The following is an 11,293-nucleotide window of genomic DNA, read 5'->3' as shown; positions in this document are numbered from 1 at the left end:
TTCCAAATTACACAGTTCCCCCCCCCCCCCCCCCCAGTTTTCCTTATACATCTTCAGAATCAAAATATTAGCGCATGATTTCCCTGTTACTTTGTAGTCACACATTTATCTGAGGTTAAAACTGCAGGGAAAGAAGCTATATAAGAGCACAATCATGTTTTGAACACTTATGTGCAATATGAAATATTTCCTATGTTGAACATAAACTTTAGTTTGATCTTATTGTTCCTGAGGAGGTATACCATAAACATAGCTTGAATTATAGAAATTGAAATGGCAAAGCATGCTAAGTTTAACACAGCATTGCCACGCAAGTGTTATGGAGTGAGGGGAGCCACCTTCACGCTGTCTTCTTGGTACCTTCAGTGCTGTTAGCATTCCTGTCTAAAGAGAATTATTTCATTTACTTTAGTGGGTGTTGGTTTGGGCCATGAAAGAGATAAAGTCAAGGCTTCTGGAATACAACCACTAGCAGGATGTTCGTAAACAGTTTGATTAGAGTAATAATATTGGATCCTACATCGTGAAAAAAGGGCAGGAGGCTTCTGGAAAACTCAGTCATCTGCACTATCTCACAGAGTCAATGGGACTCACAATTTGCTTGTGCAAATGCAGGTTGCTATATGTGTGAAGAGAGGAAGTCTCTTTTCCTTCCTTTCCTGTATCTTGGATTGTAGGAAACACTTTCCTGCAGCTGAGACATGCTATGGAATTTCTTTGGACACTAAAGCAACAGTTCGTTGAAATCTTATGCTGGAACTTCATTTTCTATTTCTCTTCTGCTGAGAGAAGTGACAAATAGCAGGGCCTGCTGTGGAGGTCACTGAGGAAGTGGTGCTCAGAATTCACTCCCTGGACAGACAAAGGTAAGACTTGCCTGTCACCACAAAGTTGTTAAGAGTATGAAAGGTATGTTCAATGTGGTGGTGGAAAGACAGGGAGAAATGCTATTCACAGTTTTAATCTTTCATGAAAAAAGGATTTTCCTTTTCTTTCAACTTTTACTCAGGGCCAAGGACATTTGTCTACCATACCTTCTTTTTTTTCCCTGCAGAAAAAAGTAAAAGAGAACTTTCATTGTAATCATTTTTTTTTTTTCTTTACTGTTCTCAGTGAGGTATTATTATCTTGCAGGTGCAGAACTGGAGAGTGGAAGGCCTGAGTGACTTTTTTCTGGCCACCTACTTGTTCATGAAGCAATAATAGTGCTGAAGGGCTATGACCCTTGTCAGACAGTGAGTGGCTGCAAGGCAATAGGCTTTATGGACATTCCTGGTCTTGCCATTTACCTTCGCTTGGCAGATAGATTCTGAAAGATTTCTTTGAAAACCTGAAAAAATATTTTATGCAAAATTCAGAAACTATAAAGTATCTCAGTGTGGGGCAGAGGAATGTAAGAACATGTTATCTTTTACTGCTTTCCTCTTTCTGCTGACTTCCTCCATCACTTGGTAGTATCTCCTATACATTCCCACTTACTATCTACATGGTCCACACTAAACCAAAAACTGTCAGCAGTGGCTGCAAAGTCATACTGAAATGAAGGAGCCTGGGGAGCAGGTTAAGCAGCCCAGGTCTTGGTAAATACTATGCTTATTCTGCAACTTCCCCTTGATTTATCTTCCTTAATTTCTTGCACATTCCTCTTTTACACTGTTTCTCAATTCCTTCCCAATCTGAATAATGTATGGTAGAGAATGGAACTGTGGGTGGAAACAAATCTGCAAATTAGGTGTGGCCTAATCCTCTCAACTCTTAATGGTCAGTGAAGGCCTGTCTCTTGCATGCCTACATAGAGAATAGGCTGACAGGATATGCATATCATTGCTTTCATTTTTTGTGTGGTTTCTCTAATAAGCAGATGTGCAAAATGCATGTTTTGGATTGACATGTGCGAAGCTGAAATATTGTAGGAAGGGTAGGATCTCTTTATTTCACTTGCACATATTTACCCTTGAAACAGAAGTAATTTATATGGATTTCCAGGAGGACTGTGTAGATTATCCAAAGACCATCTTTCAAAGGCAACTCTCATAAAATATGTATGCAAAACATGCCTATGTTGTTACAAGCAGGTAATTTCACATGCAAAAATATACTGTTGTAGATTATGAAAAATAAGCCATCATTCATGCAAATAGTGGTTTACTTGTGCAGTTAATATTTGCAGATTCAGCTAGGAAGAGAGACCTGCAGGAGACCATCCGAGTCATCAGATCCAGTTGCCATAAGTGCAGTCATTACATATATAGTCCAAATGACTTCATAAAACCTCTGTTTGGTGCACTCGGCCACAGAATGGGTAACCTTTAGGTTAAATATCACATGACATGACAGACTGTGATAGGCCACATGAAAAGTAAAAGGTGAGATATTACCAGTGTCCTAGATTCTTCCACTGTAGTTCTGTGAATGTGGTGCTAGAAAGCCCACTTTCCATGGGAAGGCTGTCAGATTGCTTTCCTTGGAGATTCAAAGCTGGACTAGACAAGACCCTGGTCAGTTTGGTCTGGCTGGCCCTGCTGTGAGTGACAGGTTGGACTAGATGACCTCGAGAGGTCCCTCCCAACCTGAACTGCTTTTATTATACTAAGGTTCTTTTATTGTTCTCAACTGCAGAACTTCTGTATGAATTGAAGTGCTCACATGCTTTTCTATTAATTTGCTGTGGGCCAAGAATTATTTCAACTGTTGACATCCTTAGTTCAGGATACCCATTGTCTCTGGTTTTTGAGCCTTACTGTAAAACACACAGTTGGGAGCGAGATAAATGAGCACAGAACAAGATTAAATGTTAATGTTTTCATTAGGTCATGAAAAAAAAAAGCAGTTCTGAATAACCATGTATTAAATTAATCACATCAGCCTAGATCTGGGGTAATACAAGAAAAATGCAAAGATGAGTGTCCTGATGGAGGGATGAGTTCTCTGTACCTTATATAGTGCAACACTGTAACATTGTATGTTGCCTAAATTTTGGCAAACACCTTCAGAATTTTGAACTTGACATCTGTTCTGTTTACTTGAAAGAAAATGTACACACACTAGACGGGAAATGTGGTTAGGGGAGTTTGAAATCTGTTTCAACTTTCAACTGAAATCAGTGGTAATATTTAGAACTTAAAATTGCTTGAATTTAGTAGAGTTGGATTAGGCACTTAGCTGTGGAATTCATAAGGGAAGTTTTCTTGCCCTGGTGTAAGCCTGGAAGAGATATGGTCAGCTAAACCCAACACAATGCTCTAAGAATGATCCCATTTGTCATAAGAGCGTACAGGTCTTCTCCATCAGTGAACATTTGTGCTGATAGTGTAATTTCAACTGAGCTCAGCAGAAAAGCAAACACCCACATCTAGCTGATTTAATTTTTTAGAGCATAATTAATTAAAGTAGTATCTGTGATCTGTTAATTAAAATAATGAAATCTGAAATTAGATTTTTGGTAAAACAGAAAATGTGGACTTGGCAAAAGTTTTGAAACTCACATAAGGCTTCTGATAAATTCACATTGGATATGCAGTTATTTGGGGGGTGGGGTAGAGGTTAAAAGAGGGTCTTTTATCTCCCCCACAAAACCATCTGTGAGCCTTTTTTTATCTGACAGGCAGTAGAAGAGGAGGAGATGTGTAGGAAAAATTAAACGTTCACATTGTTCAGAACAAGAAAGGCATGTGTCTTAGAAGCTCTCTTATCCAAACTTCTGCCTTCCTAAAAGTCCTATAAGCCATATTTAGGTCGTGTCCCCTGAAGTGCATCTTTTGCCTTAAGAAACTTTTTTTAGCAGAGATTTCAGTGTGTCCAATTACAGTCGGAGGGCCTGATCCAAATATTACTGAAGTCAGTATCTCCACATTCCATCTCAGTGATTGTAAATGAGGGGGTGGAGGTCTACTGTGCAAAGCCATAAAAATATTCTCCTCTTTCAGGCACATGTAACTAACAAAAAAATCCCTTATATGTATACAAACAGCAACCTATAGAGAAGATAATGTTTTAATACATAACACTGTTCAATACACTAAATCCCGCATTTATTCAGAGAATTTGTCACATCACCCAATTTAATTTATAGATCTTTTCTAGAAGTCCTTAGACATCTATTTGTTTTGTATATCCAGTTGAGAATCGTTGGATTCGTGCTTTTCCAAAGTAAAACCCCATGAAAAGTTAAATCTATGCCATATGATGTGGTAATAGATGGCCTAAAATTATACATGCATACATATATGCAAACATTGTGTATAGCTGTAACATATAGATATATGTATGTAGGAAAATGAAAGGGATTAAAAAGTGGGAACAATTATCAGTGGCTATTTAACAAGAATATCTTTAGAAGAATTATACCACTGAGTCTCAGAATATTTTTATAATTTTGTCATATATCTCTATCAGGGGACACTAAAGAAAAAGTATATTGAATGTTTTTCACAAACGCTTTACAATATTTGAAAATGTCCTGTTGACTTCATTGCCCAAGCAGTTGTCTCCCTTGCAGCCAGTCAAGCAGGGCTTTGATCCGGATCCAAATAACTCAGCACTTGAACAGCAAAACAAGTGAAGAAGAAAACAATGTCTGAATTCAACACAAGCATGCATAAACACAGACACACAATATATTTCTTTATCATATCAAGTATTTTCACAAGTGTCATATATAAGACAAACAGATATATTCTCATTGTGTTTGTGTACCTGATCACAAACACAGCAGACTATAAGGACAATGTGTATAAAAGCTGGAACTATTTCTACATACTGTTCCTGTAGAAACAAAAATATTTTCTTTGGTGTCTTAGAGTTCAGGTATATTCAAATAAAGAGGCACTTTAAGGAAACTGATAAAGACATGGTGTTTGAAGTACAATGCCAACAACCAATCTAGTAGTGTTTATTTTACATTTTAAGGAAATAATATTTTTCATCATTTGTTGAAGATAAACAGATGTGTGAAAATCTCATGTTTTGTCTTTATATTTAAATCTGATGACAAATGATCTATAAATTGGTAATTATTGATACCAATAAATAATTGATTGATCCTTGTTAATTAGTAGGTTTGGGTTTTTCTTGTTAAGAATTATATTAATCAGCTATTTCCAACCTGAGGTGTGGGTCATTTTGGTATGAGATATAGTATTACATAGTAATGAAAAAATTTGCTTTTAGGTTTTACAGTATCAAAATGTTCTGAATACATAAAATAAAATTATTTTTCTCTAAGTGTTAAAAAAAATCACACTTTTAAATTGATTTCCATAAATTCAATTTTATGATTAAGAAAATTGTTATCTCTAATTAAAGTAGATGAAAGCTGCTTAGCATTATCCAATTCCTGATTTAAATGCTTGTGTTTTCCACCTACTGTTTGAAGAGTCTCTCTAGTTAAAATTTGTTCTTTCGGTCTGAAAATATGTGGCGTATGACACAAAGCCTTAGTTTATCAACAGTCACATTTTCTAGTGCCTTAATAATCCACAAATATTATGTAGTGACACTTGTCATGATGAGATGAATTGCAATGTCTCCTCAGCTGAATGACATCATGTTCTGGGGGGAGAGAAGGCCAGAGGCCTGGCAGAGCCAAGTTTGTCTCTGTTACCTGCACCTTGTGCACTGGAAGCACGAGGAACATACCTTAGACACAAATGCAGGTATGCTCAGGTACCCCCACATCAATAGCTACATCAGTACCAGCAAATAAACAAGCCTGTCATTGACTGGTGTGGTAACCCCATGGCTGAAGTGTCTACCCCATAGTAGGGTGGCCTCGCCCTGACTGCCAACAGACCCTTGCACAGACTCTTTCCTCAGGTGGGCCTGATCTTTACCAGAGAGTAGACAAAAATAAAAGAGATGAACACGTCAGGGTTTGTCTACATTATCCAGATCTAGTCTACCAGTATAGGCAAATCTTTTTTTATACAATGTATTTCTTTCCTGAGATCAAGGACTTTGACACACTAAAGATCCAGGGAAATGTGGGTTGAGATGTGACCAGTGATGTCTGATGACTGTCACCCGAGTTTGATGCCGTAAGAAAGGAATTAATTTGGCTTATGACACAGATATAAGGTTCTGCTAACCCCTATGCCTCTGCTTTTGATGGAACTGCTTCCAAAGATAATAAACCCAGTAATATGCCACCTCATTTTATTCAAACACTGAGCATCTTTCTATGTACCTGTGCAGATGGGAGGGTAGGTCCAAAGTCCAAGTACATTCCCTGGCAAGTCTCCCTTCAACTCCTACAGGTTTGAGTCATCCTCAAGTGAGTGGCATAAAGGTATATATTGTTCTGTTTCCGGCCAGGACAGTGTTAATTTTTTGTAGTAACCAGGAGGGGACATGGCCAGGAGCCAGAGGTTATTCTATACCACCTCATGTCATTGGGGGAGGGGTGTGCAGGGGGGGGGGGAGGGGAGGGGGGGGGCGCGGGGAAGGGACTTTCTCTCTTCTGGGGAGAAGGTGTTCCTTCCAGATGAGAAAACACTGTGGAGGGAGCTGCCCAGTATTGTCTATTATCAGGGATGTTTGTCCATGTGAATAATTTCTTTTGTTATACCTTTTCTTAGTAATATTGTTGCTGTTACTGTTCATTTTCTTATCTCATTTCCAATAAATCTTTCTTATTCAATCCACAGTCTTTGCCCATTGTCCCTCCAGCTGGAGCAGGGAGGGAGAGTGGCATGTAGTTTGAAGAGTCTTGGTGGGTGCAGTGAACTGGGCACTACCATTCCTAAACCACGGCAATGGTCCAGACAGCAAAACTGTGTTCACCCATGGAACAGTGTGGCTCTTTACACCGCTCACTGAGCTGAGTCCATGGTTTGTGCTAGACCCCTAAAGTGAGCCTGGACATCCTTGCAGACTTTACTATTACAAGGACAGCTGAAGCAGTTATCACCAGGAGCAGAAAGGAAAGAAGCAGGGGAATGTGTTCTCTGTTTAATTCTAATGATTCCTGGATATTTTTACATACAGTGGTTAGTTTTTAGACTGATGAGAAGGAGTCTCATTTGTGCAGATGGGAAATGCTTATTATGCTAATAGTGTTCTGCATTGTTAGCGGAGATTATTAGACAGAGATGTTAGAAATGCCTCTAGTGGAATTAAGTAGGTGACAAGGTAAAACGAAAAGATAAATGACAACAGTGATTAGGAAATGGATTGTGCTGAATACATCAGTGTAAAGGAAGAGGGGAAAGGAGCTACTTTTACAACAAATTGTTTAATCAGTGATGTATCTATGAAAAACATACATAAAAGGTAGTTTACCTAATTGATACCAAACACTGCTTGTGACATTACATGTGGAGAAAGCTGAGAGAAATGTCAAAGTGGTCAGGAAGGAGGAAAAACAGAACACCTGAAAGTAAGGAAACCATAGACAGGCTTGTGTTTTATAATGAATATATTCTGCCAAATAGCTGTATTATGTATGGCTAACTATATATTTTAACAAGAAATATAGTGAAATGTGCTGTTCATCTTCTCTGAACTTGTAATAAATCAAGAAAATCCAACTTTAGAGGCAGGCATACAAGCTGCCTAGTCACATCAGTCTCTTGTATTGCCTTAAAAACTGGTGCTCTTTGGCATATTGCTTCTATACCTACTTCCATTGTTCCAGTTGGAAGATGGGATCTGTGACTGGGGTCTGAAAAATAGGCATTTGGCTTTGTTTCTGAAGCAACACATGTCAGCAGCCTAACTGTGCTGTAAACTTTTACTAAATGCTTGATGGAAATCAATGCTCATTTATAAAGTGCTATTACAGTGTTGCAGTCTGATATGACAGATCTAGTCATGGCAAATAAATGATTCAAGGAATATGGCTTTTTCCTTGTTTGTGGATCAGCAGTGAATCAGTCCTGCCAATATATTGATTATTCTCAATTATTCAGTATGGGTAAAACTTTCCTTGTTGTGTCAATTATCATCACATGGCATGTTCAAACATTGATCATTTTGACTGTTCACACTTGCAGTATGTGACAGATCGCTAAAGTTTCTGGAGCCGTTTTGACTCTCTCATCATATGCCTGAAACTTCCATGAGAGGCAGAAGAGTGATGCGCAGCAAATAGTTACAGTCATTAACTGATAACAAATGTTCTTGTTTGCATTCAAATTTTCCTGTTTTTGTACCTGGTAAGACATATAAGGATTACATTTTATGTTAAATAGAGAATTCTGATGGGACAAACTTTGCTTCTTTCTGATTAATTTGGTATAATATCTGTGGCTTACTAGTAGGAATAATCATGAATGCAAAGGTTTATTGACCAGCTAATTTGCCTTGGCTGGCATTAAAATAGGCACCTGAAGTTTGTCTGGACTGGGTATATGTGAAGTAGTTTTTTGTGATTTCCAGAACCACTGAAGAACCTCATACATCATCCAGCTTTGTCTTCTCCCGTTCTGATTGTGTTGATGGGTGGCCAGATTCTCTGGTCTACCTAGCTAAAATGGGGGACCATCTATCTCCCTAAATGCATGGGTTAGGGGTTAATATGCACTCTGTTGCTGTAGTACATCAGTGCCTCAAAATCTTTAAATTCTCTGAGAGGAGCAAGTACAAATATTTCCTTTCATAGGTGGTAAACCAGAGCTAAGAAAGGTTCTATGGCTTGTCTAATGACACATAAGAAGACTGAAGTTGAATAGGGACCAAAATAAATCTTCTGGGTTCTGGGCCTTAAACATACAGAACTTAAACATCCTTTCAGGCTGATAATGCACTAAATACTTGAGCTTCAAAGTGCAACAATATAGATCATCTTCCATGAAGAGGTGTCCAGGACACAGAATGTGCACTCAGGTATTTAGGTTCTTGATATGAGGGGAAGAGGAGAGGGAAAGGTCATTTCATTGCTACTGAAATGCAACTCAGAACAGATTGTGGATGTATACGATTTTACATGATGGTACAGATGTGAACTGGTGTAACCAAGGAGGAACCCCCTGTGTCCTGTTATGAAAAATTCTTTACCCCTCTCTCAGGCAACGAAAGTTCATTGGGTATCCTGGAAGGAAGGTACAGATTCTTTATCTGATGGGAAGATAGAAGGAGGTATTTCTTTTGGAGTGGAAAGCTATTGTTTCAAACATTATCAGTTTTTATGAGACTGCTTAGTGAAGTTGGACTGTTTCTTTCTGAAAGAAGAAAAAACAGGTAACAGGCAGGCCTAAACAGCCTAGGTGTAGGCCTACGCAGACACAGCCTGCGTCTCCCAAATGAAAGATGGAAGCAAGGTGATCTTTACTTTGGGTTGTCACAGCTATAAGGAGGAGTAAAGTTACACTGTGGAGAGTATTTCTGTATCTGAAGTGTCTTCATGAATTCAAGTTGCCTCTGATCATGCATAATTTTTTTCCAAAACAATCAATGAATGTCTTATTTTACAAACATCTGAAACAGCCCTACAAGACACCTTTTTTTTTTTTTTTTAAAGTTAAGAATAGACAAAGACACAATGTCCTCTTTTTGCTAGTCAGCCCATTCCCACACCATCACAAAAGCATTGTCAGAGCTAATGTCTAAGCCTCCAACTGTGACTCTGACCTCTGTCCTTCCTGGACAGTAAAATCATCAGTCAATACTTGAGACCTCTGAAAACAATAGGCTTTGATGAGAGTATCCTAAAGCCTCTAAAGCTCCAAACCTCTGATCACTGGGGAAAAAAAGAAGGCAACACTGGGTGAATCCCTACACAATATGAGTCTCAAAACTGACCACTCAGTCTGTTTATTTAGCAAATAAGGTGACTTAAGAGGTAAGTAAAACGCTGTCCTTGTCACTTCAGTTTCTCCTTGGATCTCTCACTGGTTTCAGGTTTACATACAGCACAGACAGAAAATCTTTTGGGAAAATTCAGACTTTGCAAAGATTTTGGGATTTTTATCAGGGAAAACTAACAAAACATTTTGGGATTAAGCAATCTGAATTGGAACTGCAAGATTTAATTCTGGCCAGGTTTTACTTTTGTTTATGTTCAATTGACCTGCCAAGTTACCTCCTCAAAGTTTTGTTTCAGATATCTTGGAATATCTAGACATTCACTTCATAAAATAGAACATGAAGAATACCGGATAATGCAATAACTAGTCCAGCTAATGCAAATTCTTAAATGGAGCCAAAATGTAACATGATGATTCAGTTCAATAAACTGAACTTAAACATCTCAGTAAAGCAATATTGTTATACTGTATTTTCAGTTTTTAAAGGATGCCATTTCCATTCCATTAAAGAGCAATTTTTGTAATTTTTATCCATCACATGAAGATAAATGTTCCGCAGAAGAAAAAGTCCCATTTCTATTTGTCGGTTGCAGACCTGGCAACAATTATATGTACCTTGTGATTTTTCAAGATTAATTTATTGCATTTAAAAATGAAACAGTCAGCCCGATTAAACTCTACTTAATAGAATAAACCAGCCCACATAAAAAACATCTGAAAATATTTACCTGAATTATTGCATTTTTCAATAGAGCTTGACATCGGCTGGCAAAGAGTAAATGTGCTGTGTTTACTTGGCTAACCAAGTGCTTACTTTCCCACTAGATAAACAGTAGATGACATTGGTTCTCTAGAGAGAATGACAAACTAGAGTGAGGGCTGAGTTGTCCTGAGAGGGAGACCACAGGATACCTTAATGAAAGTACAAACCTAATTGCATGATCTCCTCCCTATGTTCAATCAATGTAAGCATGGAAGAGGTATAGGCACTTGCAAGTATTCTGTTCTGCTGGTGACTTTTTCATTGCCTCCAGAAAAGCTCAAAGTAACTACACTCCTAATCCAGATGTTTCAGATAGGAACCTTCACATAGATGAACAATTCCAGATTGCCATCTGCCTAAAATTGAATGTAGAGCTGCTGTTCTGTTCTAGTTAAACTCTGCAGACATATTTGTGTATTTTTCACTCCCCTCTGGGATGATCAGGGACCTTATAAAGTCCTTTGGTGGAGAAGAGAAGGGAAAGAAAATGAAACAAGAGGTAAGGTATTTTTGTTCAAATCCCTGCTCTGAAATGCACATTGCGACTAAAAAACCCTTCAATTTGGGAATTAGTGAAAGGTAATTCATGAGCCAGTGTGAACATGTTGCTTTCCTGCTTCATTCTATGCCAGTTCCCTAGGACTTCAAAATTTGAATCGAAGTTTCTGCCTTCTGTTGTCAAAATTTCCTGTGAGCGGTTTTTCTCTTTCTGAGGGTTTACATCTCCCCCAGGGTGATCAACGAACTTGATGGGTACTTTCCACCGAAGAAGCTGCTCCTGCCTAAG

The sequence above is a fragment of the Pseudopipra pipra genome, chromosome 3 (genome assembly GCF_036250125.1).
Source record: "Pseudopipra pipra isolate bDixPip1 chromosome 3, bDixPip1.hap1, whole genome shotgun sequence".
Taxonomy (NCBI): Eukaryota; Metazoa; Chordata; class Aves; order Passeriformes; family Pipridae; genus Pseudopipra; species Pseudopipra pipra.
The sequence above is the reverse complement of the archived record's forward strand: the minus strand, read 5'-3'. Positions refer to the sequence as shown.